This window comes from Cyprinus carpio, chromosome B25 (genome assembly GCF_018340385.1).
Source record: "Cyprinus carpio isolate SPL01 chromosome B25, ASM1834038v1, whole genome shotgun sequence".
NCBI classification, from domain to species: Eukaryota; Metazoa; Chordata; class Actinopteri; order Cypriniformes; family Cyprinidae; genus Cyprinus; species Cyprinus carpio.
In genome coordinates this window covers 17,899,540-17,926,935 of record NC_056621.1, presented here as the reverse complement: position 1 = coordinate 17,926,935, position 27,396 = coordinate 17,899,540, and the positions used below count along the sequence as shown (strand labels likewise).

Below are 27,396 nucleotides of genomic sequence, written 5' to 3'. Positions count from 1 at the left end.
GGTCTCTCGTTGGATTTGGTCTCTCACCCGCAACTCTAACTGCAACCAACAGAACTTTGTCTTTTTAAACGGGAACATGAAATTAGAGGTGAATCAGGGCTGGCAACCATGTTATTATATACTTTTCTTCCCCCTTTTCACCAAAATGATTTTAATTGATCTACATTTCCATGAAATCAAACCAAAGTCTGGAATATATGGCCCCACATCTTAAAGACAGGATATCTAACTTACCATCTAACAAAATTTGAGGCCTCAGGTTTTTTTTTTTTTTTTCCCAGTCTGTCTCTCTTTGGTGGTAAAGCTGTAATTTTTCAGATGCACATCCCACAAAATTGCATGGAGAGATGTTCCCATTTTTTGGTCCGTTGGAGAGTCATATTAAGCATTAGATTTTAAAAAACATCTTCTAAAGATATTCGTGCTGACTCGTACGTTAGATGTGACCTAGATGATGTTACATTTGTCCACTCAGGCTTATATCAGCTGAGGTTTGAAAACAATAAAGCATTTGCTCATACTAAATTTGCTGTCATTCTGTAGATAATATTTTACAGATGGCCCGCAGACTTGTTCAACTATCTATTCATCTGTATCTTAGCCTCTGCCAAAACATCAATTTGGTTTCTGACTTAAACGTTCATAAGCGATCAAAATCATTTGAAAATATTTAGAGTTGGAGAATGTGATTTGTTGTGTCACCGACTTTCAGTTCAGCTCTCCGTTACTGCAAACAAAACATTGTTTTATAGTTCATTTCAGTTGAATCCTCAACAGACATTGATTAATTACAGACTCCAGAGAGAACTTTTCTCTTTGTCATTTCACTTGGAGACTTTGGGTGTTAATGGTTTGAAACCACAATGGCAGTTTCTTGGTTGACGCAGGTTGAAATCTTCCATCTTTTATTAGAAGTTTTTGAGCAAATTAAATGAACTGTAAATGTCATGTGACTAATCACTCCAATCACTAATCGCTCTAAATCACTTTTTTGACAGATGGTGTAAACAAATATTAATAAATTTGTTTTGTAATAAGCTGCAAAAACTGTAAAATATTTCAAAATCCTATAATTGCAGCTTTAATTTTTTTTTTTTTTTTTTTTTAATAAAAATGGTGCTACACCTCAATTTTTGACCACTTCATTACTGAAGAAAATTGAAACTCATAGAAGCATGTAAAAATGATAGAAGTATTTGTAAGGTTAAATTTATGTACACAAAGATGTCAACATGATGTTGAAAATGTTTACTATGGCAAATGTACTACAATTTTTATCTTATGGTAAATGATTCGTACTGTGAATGAACACCTGCTTTAACATGGAGACAATGAAAGCGCATTAAGGTTTTAGAATATCTTCAAAGAGCAAGAAAAGAGCTGTAATCAATCAGATCTGTTAGGAGATAAAGGCAGCGTCATTGGCAGGAAAGAAGACATTTGTGCTGTTGACTCAGAGCACTAACATAATGCTTTTACATAATCCTTGTTTAAACTGCATAATCATTGCTTAATCTCTTGGGGAATCAACCCCAAATCTGCTTGAGCTACGAATGTCTGCAATTAATTCAGCCATTAATAACCGCTTTAAGTATATTTAAACTTAGTTTTATAATAACATTTTTGCATTGCACAATGTACTAACCAGTAGAGCAGGGAGTCCATTTCAAAAAGAATCAAATCTCTGATTCAAAGGTTGACTTCAAAGGTGAGAGCTGATTTCATTCAGGACTCCACTGAAGGGTCTAACATGCCCAGGTATTTATTACCTTCATTTCTAAACTACTATAGATCACAGAAAATTCTTGAAAACTGGTAGCAGTGTTATTTTAGTTTTTTTTTTGAATACCATTATATTTTTAATTAGTTTTTATTTTTAGATTTTCAATTCCAATTTTAATTTCATTTCAAGTAATTTATGTGATTTATATTGTTTTAAATATTACTATTTAGGTTAAAATTTATTTTTTTACCAGTTTGGTGCTTCACCTTAAACTTATTTCACTCAATTTTATTTAGTTTAAGAGTTTTTTTAATAGTTTATTTATTTTGTTACTGCTTTATTTCAACAAAAATATTATTATAACTTGTAACTAATAATAATGCTGTTAGAGGGGATTTTGATTCCTTGAACTGACTCCAATCTTTTGATTCAGTTCACCAAAAGATTCATTCAGATTCACTGATTGATTTAGTGATTTTGTAGAATCCATTGTTACCTATCAATCACTGACTAAACAGATTCATTTAAGAGAGTTGTTCACTACCACAGCACTAATCAAGAAAATTTGCTTGGAATTGATTCTTGGAACCATCTCCGAAAAGTGGAATTGTAGTCGATTCTAAAAGTTCTAGAAGAGTCGTAACTAACCAGGTGCATCTAAACTGAATTATTAAAAATGTAATGTTTTCAAAAGATTCACTTGAACATTCCCCTAGACTTCCACTGGTTGGACAAACAGTCCCATCCAAACCTCTTATAATCATCTGCATTATAAACTATAAGAAAAGGTATTTGAAAACCATTTTTCTGCCTCGTAAATGCTGGTATTTCCCTCAGGAAAAATGTTGCTGCCTTGGAAATGAAAAGGTGTGGGTTTTGTAGCAGTATGTGGAACACGGCCAGTGTGTCTATTTCAAATGAACCGATTGCAATCACCAACACAGATCTGTCTTAAGATACAGATACCAGCTATTCATGGAGGAGTTTTACTGATAGCGATCTACAATACAAAAGAAATGGGATACCAGAGCAGAACAAAGCTCAGGCGTGATTTGTGGCCTGCACGGCAGCAGACGCTTGATGCACGGCCGCATATGTGCGCACATGCTCACAGGAATCTGCTGGCACGCTGTCATTATGGCTAGATATGTGTGTAAACATGTGGCAGCGGGGAGAGTGTCAGTACCGGCAGGATCATCTGAGCTGTCTACAGAGGCTCCCGATCACTGAGAGCGAGATAGAGAGAGAAACAAAACAGCTGGCATTATTACGACATTGTCAAAACAGAAGTGCTGGCGGGAGGACTGCCAGCAGCCATCAGTGCGCTACAGGAAAACCCAAATCATCCGCACACTCTCGCTGGAGGAAAGGGTGACGACCTCTGTGACCCCAGGGTTGGGTGCGGTGGAGGAGACTGATAGGTGGGCCACTTCAGATGTGTACAGTGTGGCAGGGCAGCAGGGGGTTATGGGATACACCTCCAGAACAGTTTCTGGAGATTGTGGGGCAGGGGGTGCAGGTAGAAGGGGCTTTAAAAAATAACAGATTTAATTTAAGCCAAAAACGGTTTGAGAACTTGAGGTCATTACAGAATATTTTGAAGTTTTTACTTTCTGGAAGAACTGCAATATACTGGAGCTTTAAAGAAACCAGAGATCAAAATACTAAAGGCGAGGGACCTGTAACATTAAGAACTTCTAAATTGGCAAATAAACAAACAAACAAACAAATAAAAACTGAAAAAGAACATATACCGTAAAAAAAAAAAAAAACAGAACAAACAAACAAAACAAACAGATGACTTAAAGTGCCACAAAAAATAATAATTATTATTATTATTAAATATTTAACAATGTCTTGTGAAAAGGCCTTGGAATCAAAGGTCACAGATTTCAAAACAAATTTAAATAAATAAATATCACTAATTTTTAATAAACTATTACTTTTATTATTACTCTTATTATTATTAGGAAATATTTAGCCTTGGAGTTACTAAACCAAAAAGTCACAAATTTCAAAATAAATATTCTAATTATTTAAACAAATAAATAAATAAAGATGATGCTAACAATTCCATGGCATCAAATAAATGTATATATTTTTAATATGTCTCTTAGTCCAACATTAGAGTAAGAAAAAAAAAAACAACAACAAAGATGTGAAGAGGGTGACTCAAGATGCCTCAAAGAAAACCTTAACTATTTAACAATGTCTTGTGAAAAGGCCTTGGAATTACTAAACTCAAAGGTTACCGATGTCAAAAAAATTCAAACAAACAAACAAATAAAGAAATACATTTTAACAATTCCATGTCCTAAAATAAATATCTAAAAAACTTGTAATATTTATTACATCATTATTCCAGTCTTCAGTGTCACATGATCCTTCAGAAATCATTCTAATTTGATGATTTGCTGCTCAAGAAATGCGCTGACAGTTGAACAATGGTGCTGTCTAATATTTTTAACAAGACAGATTTTAGGATTTTTATATACTTTTTTTTTTCCAGGATTCTTTTTTTTTTTAGAGGAATATATTGGTAAAGATGAGCTAAACACTGGAGTCATATGTGTGATTCCTTGAGTGTTTTTTTCTAAAAAACTTTTTTAATCTAATTAGTGACTTTCCAATGCTGTGAGTGTAAACGTGTAAAGCAGATTTGTGCTGAGGTATCCTCGCATGTTTACACCAGCGGAATGTGACCTTGCATTGTTGAGCGCATCTGAGATTTATGGAGCTGCTGCAGGGGTTTGCATGTGGCAAACAGATGGGGGCATCGTGATCATCATCTCTTCTCTGCTCTTTCTCACACGCTCTCCTTTGCCAACTGACTGATTCTGAGCCACCAGCTCACCACCTCCCCCAACCAATCATGTCACTCAGCTACAGCGTCAACACACACTTGATCCAGCAAACTCGTCACTCAACCCGCCCTTTGTCTATTAAACGCCATCTTCCATCAGCACTGTCCTCGGTGAACTCTTTAAACAATCCCTGTCACCTTCTCGCTCTCCTGTGGCTCATCCAACCACGCCACACACTGTGTAACCTTGCAGTCAACCTCTCAGCACCTCCCAGAAGTCATTTCTCACAGATCCTGCTTCAGTTTCCAGTTTTCTCGCCCGTTTAAAACAAACGCCAAAACACATCTAAGATCTAGAGAAAACTGCGTAGATTTGACGGCAACTGTCCGAAATGCTTCCCTCCTGTGCATGTATTCTGTAATTGGTCGTGAGCAGGTTTGACATCTGTTTAACGACACAAAGCGAGACGAGCCGTTTGCGGTCATGCGAATCAGACGGTTCAGGCTTCGGTGCTTACGGTTACTTAAATATCTGTTATCTTTACAGTGAGTCTAAGCACTGAAGACAGACAGACCCACCCAAACCCATCCAAAGCACCTTCTGATTCCAATTTAGCGCCACACTTTTCCCATTAGACACCGCGACCTAAAGGCTAAGACGTCCGGTGTGCACTCAGGCACGTATGTGCACGCGCACACACTGTTTTAAACTAACCAAAACATTTACATTCCATTAATTAGTTTAGCCGTTTTTTAAAAGTGTTTCTTTTTCTCTACATCAATCAGGGCTGCATGAGTATTCGAAATAAAACTGACGACACAATCTGGCTTAGTGCTACAATCAAACTGCAAAGTCCATCACTGTGTTCATTTGCCCATAATGCCTTCAGACAAAAAACAACAACAACAAAACAAAACATTTAGATGGCTTAATGCCTGAAATGTAAATTTTACAGTTAATTATTATTATTATTATTATTGTATTTTTAAATACTCATATTTTATTTAAGACTTAAATATATATATATATATATATATATATATATATATATATATATATATATATATATATATATATATATATATATATATATATATATGATAAAAAATGCAATTCAATTTATTCCCCAAGTTGTTCAGCCCTTAAATTTCAATTAGTTACAATTTCTATTAAAATAGGAAATTTTTATTTTTTTCTATAATTTAGTTTAATATTTTAATAATGTGTAATACTTTATTAATAATAATAGTCATAATAAAAATCATTATTAGTGCTAGGCTAGGCAATGATTAATCACGATTAATCACATCCAAAATAAGTTTTTGTGTGCACAATATATGTACGGTGCCTGGGAGGTGACATGTTCGGTTCACTTAGTTTTATCGTGGCCACAACATAATATCTCGTGGAAACATGATAATATGCCGAGGTCACGAGATATTAATTTGAGGGAACATCATATTAACTCATGGGATGGTGATATTATGTCATGGCCTCAAGATGCTATGTTAAGGGAACAACATCCATTTCTCGTGGCCACGACTTCTTATGTTGAGGGAACGACATGTTTTTCTCGTGGCCATGAGTTTAATGCGTAAACAAACCTGCGTGACCATAGCAACCTGGGATTATCAGAGATGGATTCATTAATATTTTATTTTGAATTAAGAAATTATTATATTATTTATTATAGAAATTATTATATTAACCATATGGCCTTGGCTACCGGACTGTATTACGTGTGATAGTTTATCATCAAAAAATGTTACATAAAGTCCATAATATAAAATAGGCCTACAAGAAAACATTTTTATCCATCCTACAGTCTTGTAAGTCCATTAACTGATCTTTTTCCCGTAATATTTGATCTTTTTCCCCATAATATTTGTATATTATTATTATTATTATTATTATTAGCCTATTATTATTATAGTTTAGTTTAGTTTAGTTTATTAATTTATAAAGCACATTTCAAAACAACAGAAGTTGCAACCAAAGTTATTATAACAAAAATTAAAACAACATTAAAACAGAATTAACACACTGGATCAAAACCTTGAAAACACGTAAAAATATAAACACCATCATTCAAAACATAAAGAATACAGATACGTTTTTAATGAAGATTTAAGATTAGTTTTTGAAGGTAGAGATATAATGTAGGGTGTGATATAGAGAGGGAGACTGTTCCGGAGTCTGGGAGCAGCCACTGAGAAGGCCCGGTCACCTTTAGTTTTGTAACGTGAGCGAGGAACAGAGAGAAGTAGTTGATTGGAAGAACGTAAGGATCATGAGGCATTGTATGGGACAAGAAGATCACTGATATACTGAGGGGCAAGACCATGTAAAGCTTTATAAACAAAAAGCAAAGTTTTAAAATCAATCCGGGAGCAAATCAAATGTTGGTTTTATTTTTATATTAGTTTATATAAAATTTTTCTCCCTTCACTTCAATCTCTTTACCTAATGTTCTAGCCTACTGTAAATGCTCGACATGCCAATAAAGCTTTGATTATGCTGACTGAAATTGTAGCTGGAATGCAGTTTAAATTTAACATATATTTCATTTTATTTTGGCTAATTAACAGACCATAATTATAAATACTATTAATTAATCATTCATGTAGTTTAATTTTATATAAAAATATAACAATAAATATAAATTGCAGTGAGCAACCACGCAGAACACCTCAGTGCTCAGATTTGCTTCAAAAAAGATAAAGATCTGGTTTGCTATTACCAAAAATGCAAACACACATATTTAAACTCACAACCAGGAACTCTCAGACACATATACACAATGGTTTGGGAAAAAAAAAAACACAAGAATGAAGACAGACAAAACAGAGCACAATCTCTCCATCTGTGCACCAAGCGTCACAGGATTACAGAGGGTCACTCGGGCCAGACCCAAATGGAAACAAAAGTGGTACAGGCTGGAAAACATTACATTAGCCGTTCTCCATGACGACTGCACTCAGCTGAGTGAAGCTGTCTGTCCATCAGAGAGGTTATGCCACAGGATTATGGTACAGTATTCTGTACGTCTAAACCTGACAGATGCTTGACATGTTTAGATGCGTGCAGATTCAATCTGGACTGAATTCGGATAAAAACACAAGGTTCCTCATGAGTAAACATGGTAAGCACATCCCATATTGAACCCTGAGCCATTTCCATTTTCTCTTCTTGTAGAAAAATGTGTCAGGGTGGTTAGTGTGTAACATCAAAATGACTTTAGAGAAGTCGGTTCACTCTGTGGCTACTTTGAGCAGTACAACTCCTATAGTATTGAAAATACTGAAAGCCCAAAAGCTTTCAATATTTAACATTACTTAACATTACATTTCAAAAACATCTTTGAAATCAGCAATACAATCAGCTAATTGCCAGAGCAACATTTCTCTTTTTTTATCCAATCTTGATTTCATAAAATAAATTAAAACTGAAAAAATAAATAAATAAATAAATAACTATATAGACCTAAAAACAACAAATGTCAAAAACTATGGAGAAAAAAAGTATATATATAAAAAATAAAAATAAAATCAAGGTGCGTACATGTGCATGCATGTGCCATCACAGTCACACTGTCTGGTAGAGTAAATAATATGGATTTTCAAAATATGTATTCAGGCTATGGCTAGATTTTTTAATTACACACACACACACACACACACACACACACACACACACACACACACACACACACACACACACACACACACAAAACAAAAACTACTAAATAATAATTAAAAAAAAGGTATCTCCATGATATTAAAATAACACTGGACAGGACTTACTTTCCTTAAGTTGTCATATTAAGTGTTTTCAAATTTTCCTATTGAGTGGCACATATCTACATATCTTCTACATACGGTAACATTCTGTTGAATGTGATCTCAACATGATGCCCTTTATGAAGAGACACAATTCGCACAATTCTGAACTGGGTGCATGAAAATCATTCTTGGTGAATCCCCCCATCAGCGTCTGAAATATGGGATGTATGTGTGTGTGACACACTGTGTGTTCAGCCATGGGGAATCACCTTGAGATGATGAAAGAGCAGACCTGATCTGATCACATAAGCACAGCAGACGTTTACGGCTGTTCGCAAGACCATCAACGCCAAGCTTCTGCAGCATGACATCTCATTTTCCATACTGTAATGCCTTCATTTAACAGACCTGAAATGTGTTTTGCATTTTCTATTCAAATGGATTTAAAAATGGGAAAACTGGACCTTGATCACCTCATAAGGGCAAGCATATGCTTATTACGCCTGATAGCGAGAGCGCGTGAATCAAACTGTTTGGCTGACTGCTTCAGAGCTCTGGATGAAACCCAGATTAACCGTTCAGATTAAAGCCTCTAAAAGTGAGTCATTAATCATTGTTCTGGCTCTATTATTAGCAGTCCTTGCTAAGTCAAGCATCATTATTATTATTGCTTATACTCAGGGTTAGAGGTTTCATTCTAAATGATCTGAATTAGTTGAAAATACTTTGGCTTACAGGGCTCAGAAATAAGCTTTTATTTATTTTTTGTTCTGAAGTCTGGCTGATAGTTCCAGATTTTTCATTCTAGAATTATCTTTTTTTCATTTTTATTTAATAGAAATCTATATATGCAACAAGCTGGGACTGTATACAGCTATACATGCCTTGTCTAAGGCATACGATCCAAAACATCACTGACTGGTTTGTAGTTTAACATGTTCTTATTGTTGCTTTCAAGACTATCACGTCATTTTTGCTAAATTAAATACCATTATCTTGGTTACAAATCAACAGAATTTGCAACCGCAATGTAGAATACCTTACAGAAAACCAAATGTCAAAGCCTGCTAGTAACATACAAGGTCAGTGATTGTAAAATTTTTCATGGCAGCACAGAACTAGCCAATGACTGTCCCGTCAACTGGGCCGAAACACTCTCACTCTCACAAATGGCTTTGCTCCAGTCAATCTCCACCCACAAGAACTGCATTGGTTATGCATAACCACCTAAAATAGTAACCCACCTCAAAATGATGATTTAGTCAACTCTACTACTAATTTTTGGGGATTCATGAAAGAGCTTAACATAAATACAAGCTTCGGATTTCTGCTTTCAATCCATTCGGCCCATTTGCTTCCTAAGCTTCCATTATGAATGTATTTACTGTAAACATGTCGCTCCTACTGAGAGCAATCAACAGCATGCCACAGATATAAAACCCTGGGTTATTTCTTCACTTCACGATTTTGGACAGAAAAAAGGATTTCGAAACCACAAATGCACCAGATTCACATTATTTCTCTGAGAGGTCTGTGATTTCTCAGTTCTAACCTTTCAAATACACACTTGTACACAGCTGCATTTGGGCCTAGAGAGTGTATGAATGTGTGTGTTACGGTGACCGAATTTGCACCGTTTCACATTCCCTCCGCTGCGCCTTATGATCTTTGCAGGAGGGTGTCTAATTTGGGTGAGGATGCAGTCTGGAGCCAATCAAGCAGCTCTCTCTCCTTCCTTCTTTCTCCTTCCTCTCGCTCCCCTCAGAGTAGGGCGGGGCTCGTATAGTTTTACTGCTATCATAATAAACATACAATTGATACAGGAGGTGGACCGGACGAGGCTTGATGCTATAAAGTCAAGTGCCTACAGCAAGCAACCGTAACAATCACAAAACCCCCAACATCCTCTTCTTCCCTAGTATAGACTGTAGTCTGAGAGTATAGACAAGCCAGACATGAGCTTTACTTTTATCACCCTTCCCCTAGAGTGAAAGGCGCAAAAAGGCGATTAAACATTTCCTTTATCAGCCAGGCGTGGCCAACAAACCTACATGCAAACATGTCTGTAAACGTATATCTCTAGGCAACATGGAACCAAATACACTTAAAGGGCACCATTTACCGAACGTGAGCAGAACAAATGTGCAAAATTGTTCATACAGAATTCTTGCGTAAACTTATATATCGCTTGTGTTGCATTAATGAGACCCAAAAACATTTTAGTTTTTATACCAAATTTAAATAGTACACGTTGTTGGCGTTAAAAATGGTTCTTTGTTAATTGTTACTAAAATAGTTTTAAGTATTTTAACTTTTTTAAAAGGCTCTAGCATTGAGGCATGATTCCATAAGCAGAACAAATTTCAGTGTAAACAGTTTGTAAAACCCTTTTTAAATAAATCAACATATTTGTGTGACAATTAAACTAATAAATGTTTTGCGAACAATTTCTGCAGAAATTTGTTCTGCTTGTAACAAGGACCAAAGTCTGTGTGGCTACATGCTAGTTTGTACCCTTGACATGTTGATTGTATAAATGTAACTAAAATGGTTAAACTATTAATAATTTAACACTTTAGTAACAATTTGTTGGGACATACTACCACGAGCAGAACAAGTTTCAATGCAAATTGTTCGTACTGTAAAACATTTTTACATAAATCGGTGTATTTACATAAGAAAGAAATTTGCTTTGCTCGAAATGAAGACCAGAGACTATTAGGTTTGAATATTTTACATGTACAAAAAGGACACATTGCATTGCTGGCAGTACAGTTGTTAAATGTTATAAATAATTAACATATTAACAAAACTAACAAAACAAATTTAATTACCATATTATTTTTGTGTGTGTGTGTGTAAATCATTGCATTCTTATGTAAATCAATGTACTGATGCAACAATTTATTTAAAATGGTTTTACAGACTATTTACAAAAAAAAATATTCTGCTTGGCCTCCATTAATGATCTCCAAATATATGCCAGTTTTCGCACTTCTAGCTGTTAGTTGCTAGTTGTTAATGTTGCTAGCTGGTAAAGTGTGTTTTAAATCTACATACTTAATATGTGAAATTTGTATAATAGTATGCCAGTACTTACTACCATGCCAAAGTCCCCTTTTTCTATAACACAAAGAGTTGTGAATACTATGGACACTTCAAAATAGTAGAAATCTACCATCTGGACATCTGTCCTGTGTTTAATGTACTATAATTTGGGACTCACATATCCTAATCTAATCCATACTATGTAGTACAGAAAGTGTTCAGGATTCAGACTGGGTCTGATGAAACATTATATACTGCATGATTCTACCAATGGCTGATGAAACAAACAGGAAGCTACAATAAACCAGACACAACTGACATTTTGGTGAATACTCGTAGACAATACATGAAGACTGAACTAAAAATGTGAGTATAATGGTTCATTCAGCTCTGTCTGAGCAATAAATCTAGACTTACAGGAGACAAACTCCAACTGAGTGTGCATGTGCTTACTGGTGACCTTCAAAACTAACAACATCCAAAAATAAAGTCTGCATATAGTCCATACAACTCCACCACTTAAAAGAGCTCTCACAGACTGACTGTCATGGAGATAGTTTAAGAAGACGGCGGCAAAGGAAGCATATAAAATGCCATTTACCATATTAAAAAATATATATGAAAGCCCTTCCAATATTGCTCTTTGTTATTTATACGGCTTTGTTACCCAAAAAAGCTGTGGACAAACGCTGAACTCTTGACATCATCTATGTGCTAATTGACATGGGAAACTTATCTGAGTACAATTTAAGGGGTTTACGATGTTTGGTTATTCGTGCACAATTGCAATCTGAGCACCTGATAACTCTTTCAGATTCCCTTGAAATTACTCAGTTGTGTTTGGAGCAATCCATTAGTCTAATTGCTGTGCTTGTCATTAAGGGAAAAATGAGACGCAAATAATCAGTGGCTCTGGTCTAGAAGCTCATGAAGCATCCCACTATCGTGAGCCAAGCAATCTGCTTCAGATGACCCAAAACTAGTGATGAAATCTCTCCAAAACACTTTCTTTTTGTCACAGAGTGCATGTGAATTATGAAGTCCTGAGGGCAGAATTAAAGTTTATTGGCCAATGCTAATTTATTATTACGTACTGCCCCAATTTTCCATAAATAACACGTGACAAAGAGTAGACGGCACTTTCTGAAAGCCACAGAGTTCAATAATGTTCAAGAAAGACTGCAAAGGAGAAAATAAATACATATTCCTAGTAAAAAAAAACAAACAAACAAAAAAAATCTGTACGCTCAAGCCAAATGAGGTGGTAGCAGCATGTGCTAACTTTTGGAGGGGATAGGCCATAACATTATGAAATAAAGTTTGAAGAGCACAGTCTCTGCTTGTCACACACCTAATTTATTTTGGTGGTACCTAAATGTCTAGTGGATTATTTTAACTACATGTTCTGACATCATGTGGATGGGCTATCAGCCATTAGTTTGACACTAAAATATGCATGGAAGCTTGGTTTTGCCTTGAGCCTAGCTTCAGTCATAGGCACGCTAATGGAAATCTCGCCCCCCTAAAATGCATCGTGCCAGTTGGGGGGGAGACACGCCAAGAGACGGTGGGGTTCCAGCGGAACATATTAGCATAAGCTCCGGAAAGAATATGCTAGTCTTGCGAGAACCAAGTTTTGTTTACAGCAAAGGAAAACCAGTCTCCTCTGCTTATATTGATATCCTCCCACTTTTCTCTTTACAAATCCTCATTTTGTATTTCTAATTTGTGACTGGTGTTTTGTTTTGCATTCTCCTCTGCGCTTCTGCTTTCACCACTCTACGTCCTGCATCATCCACTGAAATGCCACTCTCTCATGAAAGCACAAACAACAGTTAGCGGAAGCTAGTGATTACGGTTTATAAAGTTTTAAATATGGATATTTTTCTTACACCAACACTTTGATTCAGTTCAAAATGCCTTAATTAAACCCCCGGAGTGGTTTTAATAAAGCACTTTTTATGATGGATGGATGCACTTTTTTGGGCTTCCCATTCACTGCCATTATTAAGCTTGGAAGAGCCAGGACATTTTTTTATCTCCAGTTGTATTCATCTGAAATAAGAAAGTTTTGCATACCTAAGATGGGGTAATTTTCATTTTTGGGTGAACTATCCCTTTACAGTACAGTAAATACAGTATGAATACTACACCAGATCATTGTTATACTTTCCCAGTGGACAATAAGTGTCCATCAAATCCCATTATCATACACCCAAGCCATATCTAGAGCAGAAATATTGTTTTTGTTCTTTTAATTTGGGCCAGTAACTCCTAACAGTGGATCTGCATGGATCTTGCGATACTTTGGACGATAAAATGTGCAACAAATCCCATTAATGTATATTTAGAAGTCAGGATCAGTTATGCAAAGTTTAATACTTATTACAGTACTTTTTAATACAATACAGTTGCACTAGCAACTTGTCAACATTGAAAAATTCTGGGAGTCTGAGGGTCTGATTCCAGTGTTACATCATTGTGTGTTTGTGAAAAGAGAGAGAGTTTAAAGGGACAGCAGTGGAGACAAAAAAAGGAAACAAGCCAAGTTTGAGAGGGCAGGTGACACGCCAAAATGAGTTCAGTCCAGGGCCATTATTAGAGTAATGAGAACTACACAGGGGAAATATTGGCGCAGACCCGGACAGCTGAGAGAGAGAGAGAGAGAGAGAGAGAGAGAGAGAGAGAGAGAGGAGTGCTGAGGTGAGAGGTTACATAAGAAACAGGATTGTCTGGACACAGATTTAATTCCATACACTATTTAAAGGGCCATCTGGTGGCCACAATCTCAACCTCCACTTGATATCTGCACTTCATTCCCTACCCTCATTCTTTCATCCTTTCCTTTCTCATTTGTTCTTACAGAATATTATCTCTAAACACTCTTTCCATGTAGTAGCAATCCAATCTTGCAATATCCCACTACGTCCACCCTCACTGCATCCTCCTCAACTGCACGTGATTAGTTATTAACTTCTGCCTCTTATTTGACACTTCCAATTTTTATCCCATATTCCAGATATTATTATAGGATGTGCTCCAAGACTCTTCTCCATGTGGATTTGTTTAGTAATGCCTATTTTTCCCCTTTATTTGAAGTCTATTTGGTCACTTTACATGGCTCAGAGAATTTGTTTATATAAATCTGTTTACATATGCATAACTATTATTGACAAGGCACACATGCTGTCCTAAATACATGTTTTAAGAGATTCGCACTAGTATAATCTGTAACTGCATTTCAAAAGGAAAGGAAAGGTAAATTAATTAATAAATAAATACATACATACATACATAAAGTGATCTAAATAGTCCAGATGTCGGGTGACTTTAAACATGGGAAAACATACAGACAAACTACAAGTGCTCTTTTAGGTTAGAGAATTAGTGGCCTTAATGCTGAAAATGTATTACTCATATAAATTTCAGCAATTAACTGCCTTCTATTTACGCAATTTTGGATTACAGCAAGAGATTTTAATTATACCCTACTGTACTACTTCAGCAGCCAACAAATTCATGTATGTTTTGCAGGGGGTTTCAATATGCACCATCTGGTTTGAAAAAAAAAAAAAAAACATAATCGCTGCCTGAGAAAATATACTGCAATAACAGTTATTATGATAAATCTAATAGAAATATTCACCCTCTACTTTTTTTAATGCTGGCCGACGCATTGAGGAAGTTATAAAACTTCTTAAATATTAAATCAAGAATATTCCACATAACTCATGCAGAGAACTAACAGAGATGCCTAGATATAGGCTACACACAGTAGTCTCCTGGTAAAAATCCACTCAAGGCTGGTAAACAGTAGCCTTCTCCCCAAAAGTGTGACACAAGCAAACAAACAAACAAAAACAAACAAATAAATAAATAACTGTGGGTATGGCTTTAACCTGGCACTGCCAACTGTTTACTTTTCGGGAATATCCATACTAGTGTTCAGTGACAGGACTGAGCACGCATCTATGGAAAGTGCCACGGGGAGAGCAGAGGAAAAGACGGGAGGGGTGGACGCAGGTTGCCAGTGACGAATATCTGAGATTCCAGTACCTTGCCTGACCTCTGCGAGTGACCTCCCAGTGTGACTTACCTGGGATGCTTCCTTTATGAGCAATCTATGAATAAAAGCTCAAAACTGGCTCAGTGTCATGTACAGGAATTCTGGCCCCTGACTACTTTACACCTGCAGAGCCAGTATGATATAGATCCTGAATAATAACTCCTCAGTGCTTGTATAGGCTCATTCTGTCTGATTACATTTGTATGCAATTTACAGAAGTGACTATATATGTATACGGTATATGACTTTATATATATATATATAAAATTAAATCTGAGATACTTCTATATAGTCATGTCAGTTTTTCTAGCTGATAATTTTTTTTTTTTCGTGGTTTTTTTAACAAAGTATACTATACTATATAGTCTAACTTGTGGCATTATCCCATTACCACACTTGTACACTATGCAAACTTAAGGAAACTTGCATATATAACAGTATACACACCACACACATTATTTATCACACTTCCATCTGATAGCAAATGTCACCCCTTTAATGACAGTGAAAAATCAAGTAAAAACATCTTCAGACACAACTGTCAGCTGTGTGTGTATAGTGTGATTAAGTACAGCAGCCTTGTCCAAAATAAATCATGCACAGAACCATCAAGTGGATAGATTGGACCCTCACCTTGCAAGCAGCGCTGAAACTCCCAGAAGCTCAGTGTGTGTGTTCCTGTCCCGCTCCTCTCACTCTTACAAACTGACGCCTCTCATCCACAACTCACCGCATGGCTCTCATTACACTCAAATGCAAGGAGAGGGCGAAAGAGAGAAGAGAACCAGTGAAGAGAGAGAGAGAATGTAGCCCAGCCCAGAAAGATAAGTGAAGCTGGCAGGACAGTTCCAAGCTTGAGAAACTTTATTTGGGGTTACTCATTTCTACCTTCATTTCACTCTCTGCTAAAAATTCCATTAACAAATTTTTCCTCCAAAGCCTCAGAACATCTAGTGCTTCCACCTCTCAATCTATCAGCTCTCTAGAGCAGCTTTTCTCTGCAGAGTTCTTCTGTGTTTAGCCTTCACTCTCCACTCCTGTACACACTTTCTCTCTTTCTCAGCAGCTGGAAAAGGGAAACACACCTGCCGGACTCTTATTAAAGGAGGTGATGACTCTATATGAGGAGGACTTGCTGAAATCCTGTTCCTTTTTTCCTTTTCTTTTCACGAAAACTGATGACAGATTCTCATTAGCTTGTCCTGGGGAAAAATCGTTCTCTCTGTATCACTGTTGTTTATCTTCCTTTTCTTTTCTTTTCTTTAGATTTTTTATCACATTTGATTTGGGAATGGGACACAAAGCAAACCGGATTGGAGAACTATGGGTAAACTAATAAGCATTATATTACTTGACAGTAGATATGAAGAATTATGAACCCATTTTAACTGACGTTTCCAAGATTTCCAAGAAAAAAATATTTCCAAGAACTTCTGCACTTTCAACAAATCCTCATCTATTTCAGTCAGTTAGAACATATTTCATATTTGGTGGCAACATGAAGAATTTTCAAGTCAACAAGTCAAATCTTTATGTTAACAAGGCATAAAATCATGCATATTATCAAAAATTGCAAGATGTAAGGTAACAACAAAAGAAGGCCCAGAACTGAACCATGGGGGACACCTTGAGTTGGGGCGCAGTAGAATTTCAACTCTGAATAGAAATTCAACATTTCTACCCATTAGCTAAGAAGCAAACCAGGAAAGAACTGTACCAGTGTTGCAAATATCAAAATCAAGCACCATTATACAACTAGGGGTGCCAGAACACACAGAGAGGAGATCATTGAAAACTCAGAGGACAGCCGTCTCAGTACTGCATATTTGACTGGAATAGAGTAACCACTGAAATGAAGGAAGAAGTGTATATATGAAGCAAAAATTTCTTCCAAGGGGGTATGACCAGGTGGGAAAGATAATTGTATTGGTGTAATACTACTGAATTCAAATGGATCTAAGCCAGGTTTCTTGAGAAATTAATTTTACTGGAACTGGTAATACGATTTATCAAGTAAAAAGTAATAACAGATACCCACTAGACAGAAACTATTCAGAGCATTTGGGAAGGGATCCAATGTTTAAGACGTTTGGTATATAAGGGGGAAAATATATATATTTTTTTTTTTGTAAATTACTGAGGAAAGGAGTGTTTAAACTATTCAGATCCAAAGACAAATTAAAAAGGGGTCTGGATGAGTCTATAGGACAAGTTGCAATTGTTCACTGAATAGAAGTTGTCATGAAGTTATTTCCACAGTGAATAGTAAGAGGAGAGAATGAGAACAATTATAATAGGAGGTTTCCCACTGAAAGCATTAGAATTAGAATTTACAGCTGAAGATGAACAGATGGACACACTTGCAATAGGATATTAGCATTATGGAGACTTACTGAGCAACTGTGGCTGGGTAGATGGCAAGCAGATAAGGTGAGCAGAATCCATTGGCAATATGTAAAATCCAAGTCTGGCTAATGATTAGTTCCAGAAAATGTAATTAGTCCAGCCAAACAAGTGGCAGGTACACAGACAAAATTGAAAACAAAACAGGTTATACAAACCAACAGCACCAGTTGGAAGCAGCAGCTGCCACTTCAGGACGCTGCAGGGAAGAAATGTCATCACTCCCTGTTACATAAATGCACGTTTCTTAAAAAAAGGCATTTTTTGTTCTTGTAGACTTAAATAAAAATCAAGGTAGGTGTATGTTCAAGACCAGCAAAGGTCACTTCTTTAGGTACCACCACTGTGTACTTGACCAAAACATTTACTTCAGGTTCATATGGGAACAATAAGTGTATTGTAAGTTGCTTTGGATAAAAGTGTCAGCTAAACTACAGCTGGACGGCTAATGCAATGGAGAGCAAGTCCAGAGGAGCAATGCCAGCCAGTCATCATCCAGAGGTACACTCAACTTCCTGGAACATGCATGTGTGATCGAGGTCAAGCAAGTGAGAGATGCAATGGTGGGGTCGTGGCAGCAGTGACTGGTGTGCAATAAAATCCATATGTGCCTAAGCACTTGCTGCCAGAAGAGCTGTTTTCTCTTGGTCACATGCTCCCGTTGGGCTCTTGGAAGCGGACTGATGATAAGAGGGATGGAATTAAAATAAATGAAGAGTCTGCAGTTCCTGCATCACACAGTGTTTTGTTTAAAAATGTTAATTTGATTATCACATACGTTTGTTTAGCAATGCACAAAGCAGTTAAATAAGTGTTCATTTTATGAGTAACCTGGGGGTCTGTTTAATCAAAAAAAATTTTTAGCACATCATTTACACATAGGTAAATACACTTTTGGGAAATGCTAACAAAGATAAAAAGGTTCTTACATGTAACTCAAGTTGAACTTGTTTTCTGGAACAGGGGGTCTGTTTTTGATCTCAATTTTGATCTCTCTCTCTCTCTCTCTCTTTTCCCCAAACTAAATGCTCGATTTTTATCCAGAAAGTGTTTTTCTTATTTCATTCTTTCCAATGTTTTGAACTTTGTGTAGTGCTGAAACTTAAATGGATGAGATACTGTCAAATGGCAGGCACATGGGGTAGTTCTGCAAAACAAATTAACAAATGTTTTACAAATCCGAAGCCAGGTTGGTAAAACTCAATCATACCCAATTCTGCTTGGCAGCCCTTAACAGATTTCTCATTCAAATCTGTATAATCCAGTTTTAACATCCATTATGAAACCAGCTGTTATCGGTCAGTTCTCTCACTGTCCGCTCTTTCATTTCCACTCACTATCTTGACTATTTTTGCTGGAATCAAAATAGCAATGATTGTTTAAGAAACAATGCCATGACATAAACTAAAGCAGGGCTTGCAATAGTTTTGGCTGTGAGACGGGCTTCATGATTACACAGCCATAAAATGTTAATATCAGGAATCTAGAATTCTTTTAAAAAAACATTATACAATGAAACAGTAAAAAGCTCTCACTCAAAATTTACATTTATCTTACACAAGAGAGTATGAGATTTTGGTTTGAACTGCCCGTGACTATTCACTTTCATTTTAAGTGCCTCACTCTAACTTCGATTTTCCCTTTAAAAAAAAAAAAGGATGAGTAGAAAATTATTTTTGTCCTAATCAACATTGTGGTACAAATATTGCTAGTTTCAGATTGCCAGTGCCATGATCATTATAATGAGAGGTGGTGTGTGTGTTTGCGACTCCATGCCTACATTGCTTCCTTCCTGCGAAACTGAGATGTTCATGCACATTTTGACACTACAGACTGACTGGATATGTTTGGATGTAGAATGATAAACCATTTACCAGGTATATATGTAAATACTGCTCAACAATCTTAATTCAAGCAATTCTGTTACTGAAAGATTCTCTTCTCAGATGCATGAGGAACAAGTGACAGATGAAATCTGGTTTTCAGCTGTGATTGTGGAGTGCTCTACCGTTCCCTGAGGACACTTGCCATAAATTCAGCATTATTTATTGTGTGAATCCCTCCTCTAATTGTGTTCACCATCAGTCAAATCTGTCACTTATAGGAATGGATGTGATGTGACAGGATCTGGAAATAGGGTTTTCTTTGGTCCTTAAATGCAGACTTAATCCTTGAATACCTCAAACTGCCTCAGGAGGTGGTGTAATATGCATACAAGACCCAACTCGGCCAAATGTTAATGCATCTAGTTGTTTAGGCCAAAAACTTGAAAGTTACTTCTCCCAAGTGGAATTATGTCAGCATACAAAAGTGTAAGTCCTACTCAGATGAGCAAGCTACCACAGATGAGTGACATAGAGAAACTGTAAAACCCAATGAGAGATTGATGAATGGATGGACAGACAGACAGATAGCAAGATAGATGGACGGACAGACAGAAAGATAGATGGATGGACAGACAGACAGAGACAGACAGACAGAGACAGACAGACAGACAGATAGATAGGTAGATAAAGTTTCAAATAACTGTCAGATCCGGTTCTAGTTGTTTTTGCATGTGAGCCTGGTACGGCACGGCACGATTACAAACCGTTCTCGACCCAAACGTTTAATTAGGCAACCGTGCTGAGCCATCCTGTTAGAGTACGTGTGCGTGAAGTTTCTACTCTGTTGCCTGGCTACCAGTTTCTCCAAAGCTGGCTAAGCGGAAGCGTGCTATTTAATCAAACAGCCAAGTAAACAAAAAAAAGAAAAAATGTCTGAGACATTTTGGTCTGTGGAGGAAACATTTGCAATAATTGCGCTTGTTCTGTTTATTTTTCGCGTTGAGTTGTGTCCTTTTTTCTGTTAACAAAGTAAATATAAGATAAAAAAGGAGTCCCAAAAACAGAAATATCTGATCATCGTCCATATCGCTGTTTACATTATACTTGCGTTACCAAGGCGATGCATTTGTATTGCAATCCAAAGAGTTTAGTTATCAGCACTACAGTGGAAAATTAAACTGTATCTGTGCTGACTGGCCCAGATTGGCACGGAATGGAACGGTTAAGCAAAGAGAACCGTTCAGCCCGATAGTGGAAAAGCGGCTATAGATACATAGATATAAAATACAGAAGAGAAAAACAGACAGATCTATAGAGAGTGACAGACAGATAGATAAACAAGTAGACAGGTAGATAGAAATAAAGATTAAAAACAGCAGACAGAAGAGGTAGGTAGACAGACAGATAGTGGCTCAGTTTACCCCACCCTTCCCTACTATAGAAGCAGTTTCTCATTTCAGTAGCAGTGCCATGCGTTACAGCCAATTCATGATGCGATTGCTGTGGTTGGTCATCAAAGCGGAGATGGTGGTTATTGTTTATAAGGGCCTTTGACTTATGGACTGTGGCTTCGTATGCTGGGTTCCTGCACAGTTCAGCTCTCACAATCAGTCTTGTGCCCCCAATACTCGACATCACCACAGATCCTAATTAAAAGCAGACAGAGGGCTGCATTGTCCGCTGTAGAAAACAGTGACTTGAGTGCAAGACATGAAGAGCCCGGTGGGACCTTTATACTGTTTATTGCCCTTTATAGAGCTAAATATCTGGATTTATTCTCACACACACATTGGTTCTCTCTCTCTTTCCTGAAGAAACATTTGCCACACATGTGCACACTCACATACAGTATACAGTCTGCTGTGCATTAGACAGGCAGATGGGATGGTTAGTCAGCCAGGTGGGTATTAAAAGTGTTTGTCGGGATGTCAGAGTGCATCAAAGCTCTGTACATTCCAGCAGTGCACATTAGACGTAGACAGCATTTATCTTCACTTAGACTGATATAGAAAAAGGTCTAGGAATCCATCAGCACAAAGGAAATTTTGACAAACATTTAGAGTTCTGGCCTTAACGAACTTAACAAAAAGTCAAAAAGTGAAAGCATAATGTTTAAAGAAAAATCCCCTTAATAAAAAAAAGTTGTTTAATGTGTGAAGAAAATGTGTGAAAAAAATGTGCTGGAAATTTCCATACTCAAAACTTTCATTCTGAAAAACATTCATTCTGAAATTGTAAGTGTCGAAACTGTAAATGTAAAAAAAAAAACTTTTGTGTATTTTGTATGTTCAATGCATTTTTTATTTTTATAAAAAGGAAGCTAAATAAGTGTGTACAAATTTAATTTTTTTTAAATTTAATTCTCATTCTATATATAATTTCAATATTAATTAAAATTTAAAATGTATACACCTAATAATTGCACTAAAACTATAAGTACGAACATATACTCATTTTTTATAGATATTTTTATAAAAAAATATAAATGTATGTTTAAATATATTATGGATTTTACATATGTTATTAGTTGCATTTGTTTTGACATGAGCAAATATCAATGACAACTACCTGGTGTCGCAACTACTCAAAAAACAATTGTAAAAAACTACATTAGGGTTTTTATAACATTGCTAACATAATATGTGCACTTTAATAAAATAAAATTAGATAACATATTCCAAGATATTACCCTTTTAATACTATAAATAATGCAAGATCCTTGCCAAATAAGTAGGACACTGACTTCAAGTTACGCTTGAGCGATACAACATCTGGGCAAATAAAAATAACAAATGAAAATCATTTGAACCAACTTGTTCTCAGAATTGTCATACTGTTATGCACAATATTCAGCTTCATATGTGCAGAAAGAGTCCCGTACTGTACATTTGATTGGCAGGTTGAAGATTAGATCAGTGATTGGTTGAGAGGAGCTCCATAGAGGCTTCTCCAAAGGGTCAAAGTTTCAAATCACACCTGCTCCCCTTAAATTGTTGCCCTCGGCGAAACCAAGCTAGTCTAGACAAGCAATAAATGAACCTGAATTGTTATTTACAGCTCTCTGCACATTCATAGGGATGACTTTTAGGTACTTGACATTTATATTTTGCTCTACTCCTTTAAATAATTAAAATAGAGAAGAAAAACAGAATCAAAAGGCAAGATCTTCTATGTAGTCCATATAATTACAAAGACGACCTTTTGCCAGAGAGTAATGGCTGTTTTTTGAAGAAACGCAGCAATGCTGAACACACAGGGCTGGTGTATTTCAAGTCCAACAAGAGCTGACGTGATTAATATGTTGACTAATAGCTTTGTCCCCGATGCATATCATGTTCTGAACTTTCATTCAGCGGTTCTGCGAGTCGGGAACTTGAAGATGGAGCATCAGGTGGGGTTGAGGGTGGAATGCCACGCATGTCTTTCGAAACATGCATCAGTTCAACGCAGGTGCCGGTTATAAGGCTATAGCATGCTTATGTAATGCAGAATAATATGCTTGAGAGGTATTACGAATCCAGAGGTATTTGCATTTCATGTTTAAACCAGTTCTAGATAGGCCTTGACCTTTATCAGTCATATATTGGCAGTATTTTAAGCAAACCGTCCAGAAAACAATTCGAAACATCTCATTTTTTGCAGCTGTAGGGATTGGGTTTCAGGCAGATTATGGGTATCATCTGTCTGACCTTTTGGCAATGGCAAAAATTAAACAGGCTGTCGTTGGCTACTTTGGTTTGTTTGTCGACTAAAATGAAACTTGTGATAATGAACTTCAGATGCCATTGGAAAGCTAGGTGTGCTGGCACTGCCAGGATGCTGAGGTGGCGCTTTGAGTCATATCCACTTACTGAATTATGCTTTCCTCAGCCCGTTTGGGAAACCAGAGAAAAAAAAAACATCATCTGCATCTCAGTATGCCTCGGCATCAGACGCGACGAGAACAATGGAATGGAGACATGTGACCAATCTGCTTCCAGTTAGAAGAGAGCGTTTGGCCTGGAGATAAAGCACTCCCATATGACTTGTTCTCTTTTGACTTAAAGTTATTAATTGGAAGCAAGTCAGTTGATTGTGATGTTCCAAGCACTGTTGGTTGCTGATGTTAGAGCGAGTGAGGGGAGGAGAGAACAGCTGCGCTAAGGCCTACTGACAGCTAATTTCTAGAATTTTCCACACAAAAAAATGGCATTAAAACAAAACAATGATTTCACACTGAATCTGAAAATATTTTTTTTTGTTGTTTTTTTAGTTGTTTCTTGAATATCGTAAAGGACTCTGGTGTCCAGGAAAGGTTAGGAAGATCCAACAGTGAGAAACAGTGGAAGTAAATGTTCTGGAAAGCGATGGTACCACTCACAGGCTTCTACATGAACAGGCCTTGAAGAAGGCAGCTATGAATGGGAGTGCATGAAGAACATTACGACAAAACAATATGAAAAATATTTGTGGATTGGTTAACTGGTTTAACACAGAAATGACAGATTGAGTATCTGAATGGCACAGATTTGGAATCTATCTTAACGTAAGCAGTTTTTGTTTACAAAAAATAAGAGGAAAATAAGAAAAATCACAAATGTGACCACTAGTGGCAAAATGAGTCGGAATGCTCACAGGCTAATTTTGAGCTAGAGGCAAAAAAAAAAAAAAAAGTTGATTTTGATCAAATTTAAAGTTTTAACCAAAATTAGTTTTTTAGTAAGCCCTCATCTAGTGATCGAAATGCTCCAAATAGCAATTAAACATCTAAAATGATCATTATTTGTAAGTTTTCTGAGAGGAATACCTTTTTCTCTGCTCACTTCTTGCGCTGACTGACATCTAAGGTGCGTGCATAAAGAAGACACCGACAGCGCACAATCCCGATAAATATACACAGAATTGCAGTATTTAAGTATTCACACAAACATAATCTATTATTTTTTTTAAGTGAACGTTTGGGGAACTGTTGGGGAAAATCATTGGATGTGTAACATTATATAAGATCTGTGCTGTACAGTAGGTCTTAATAATATAGGCCATCTGTCTCATTATTGTTTATCCAACAATATAACAAAAGAGGGAAACACTCGCTGGTCTTGATTGAACTGCTTTTGTAGTTGTAATAATCAATTTATTTGTAATGAACACACTGAATTGTTTTTTTTCAACTGATTGTTTTTCTTACCTGAATGCTTTTGTTTAGATATAACATGAAAAAAGTAGCCTAATACGCAATACACGTGTTTCTTTCTTATATTTGTTATTTTTTGCATCTGTTCTTATTTCTAACAAATAAAAACTAGCTATATTGTGATTATTAATATAGTAATGATTAGTAAGAAAATAATTGGAGGAAAAGATGCAATGTTACTAGGTGATTTTGCTTTGGAACCTTAAGAAAACTTTAACGCGATTTTTCCCAAAACTGACTTTGCTGACTCTGTCGACTTCAAACAGGTTTAGCTGAGTAATTTTTTTGTCAGATTCCAACAACTCATAAATCATTTTGAAGGTATTTTAATTGAGTATAACAAATTTTTGTTACAAATTTGCTCATTGTGACTTACTTTGCCAGCACAGGTCACAAATATTTCATTACATCAGTCTAAGATTTCAGATATAGTATTCAGTTGAGCAATTCACTGCGGTATTTTTATACCAAAAATGGCAAACATTTAATTATATATATATACTGAATGGAGTACCAAAAAATTAAAGATTAGAAATAAAGAATAACTATATAGTCAAAAGCTGACCAGATTAGGAATTTCGCCAAACAAGAAGCCTAAAACTGTTTTAGAATAATGCCAAAAAATTTAACATTTAGAATTATATTATACTTTTGTGTCATTTCAGTGAATAACGACACTTTCACACCAAGGAAGATGACTACAACAGTACTTATAACTATAAAGTTTTAATAATCATTCTAATTCTATACTGAAGTCTACACCAGAAATAAAATGATTAAGACACAGAAACAATATTGTTATAACCACCTTCAGAAAATTAAATGAAAATCCACTTCAAGGAGCTTGAGCATTTAAAGGGGCATGTGCTTACAATAAACATGAATGGACACATGAACACTAATATTGTTATCTTTATAGTTATCATTCTTGGTGTGAACGAGATTAAAGGGGTCCTATTATGCTTTTATAAGGGGTCCTTTTCAGCTTTAGTTAGTCTGTAATGTTGCTGTTTGAGCATAAAAAAGATCTGCAAAGTTACAAGGCTCAAAGTCCAATTCAAAAGGAGATATTTTATTTAACAGAAATCACTTTTCAAAAACTGCGACTCGTTTGGACTAGAACGCATATTTTCTGTTTTCTGCGGATTGGTGATATCATAAATATCGACGAATGGAATGAGACCTGGTTGAGCTGCACTAGAAAAGGCAACGAGTGTTATCACTGTGTTGGAGACACGCTAGCTTTGCCAAGGCAGATGAACTTGGAGTGGTTTGATTTGATTTTGATGCAATATTTATACTGAAGCTCGCAGTCAGCTATGGCTATGACATTTCCCGACCAGGTGCCGAGTGCCGCCAATCACAACACACACTGGCCCAGCTAACCAATCACAGCACATTTCATAATTCAGAAGGCGGGCCTTCATTTGATACAGGAACTATTTGAGCCGTTCATGCCAAACGGGGAGAGAGGTGTTGTAATAACGTAAAATATGAGAAAAATAATGTGTTTTTCGAACAACTTATTATGAGAGCCTGTTCTAGTACACCCTCAAAACAAAATCAAGACTTTGTAAAAAGAGCATAATAGGAACCCTTTAATATAAAAATATCTTCAGAATTTGAATTAGAATGTAATATATACTAACCTTGACAATATACAAGAAGAACGACAAATATTGACTGGTTAACTGTACAGTTTGAAATGCCAGATAAGTGATACAGATCATTAAAAAATGACAGAAAATAATAAATAATTCATAACGCTTGTTCATTGCAATTCTTTTGAAAAGACACCATGACGCCTTGACTTCACTTATTCACACTCTCCTGCATAAATCATTCGATTTGGCCTTCTTTCAATGATCAGATGATCCATTCATCACACCGCTCAACTCCTGCAAACACACATGCCGCAGTGGCTGATTTATGACCGTTAAACCTCCTTCAGTGCATTTAATATTTCATGAATTAACCAACTTACTTTGGAATATATTTTCCAGCTCTAATAGGCATCGAAGACCACAGGAAAGCAACTGCACATGCAACTAGAATACAATTTAGCTGAATACAGTAAAGTGCAAGCAATTCTATAGGAATAGGAAAGGAGTGGGAGCGATTTGGACAATGGAGACAGTGCTCCTAAATGTGGATCCTGCCACATAGATACCCTGGCCACATAGAGACAGAGAATGGACCCACAGACCACAGAAACATGCAATTATCCCAAACAAGGAGGACTGGCCAAGCTCGTCCCACTGCTATGGACAACAACAGCACCCATACATGAGCATGAGTGCAAACACACACACTGAACATACAAGTGCAGCCACTTGACTTGAGCTCTAAATCATCAGCTCTATAAATGCCTTTCACAATTATAAACAAACAAACGAACACATGCGCTAAAACAGGGCTACACAACCTAGATTTTGGATAGTGACACAACACAGTATCAAGATTATGGTACGAAAGAAAACAAACTTGTAAACAATGTTATGTAGTAATAGTAAATAGCATATTTTAATCTAATTACATTTTAGTATATCAATTTTATTACAATTAATCACA

General features: G+C 36.3%; 1 protein-coding gene across 3 annotated transcripts in view; it reads right to left on the bottom strand.

The window, feature by feature from the left end:
* The window catches only part of LOC122142432 (zinc finger protein 469-like), a 294,747-nt gene that overhangs the window by 65,764 nt on the left and 201,587 nt on the right, over positions 1-27,396 (bottom strand). The window contains exon 1 of one of the 3 annotated variants that reach the window (XM_042753100.1): positions 16,057-16,797. The exons of the other annotated variants lie outside the window; for them this stretch is intronic. The gene's annotated coding sequence lies outside the window, so the exon portion shown is untranslated. Of the gene's footprint in view, positions 1-16,056; positions 16,798-27,396 lie in introns of those variants that run through there. 3 annotated transcript variants of the gene reach the window in all.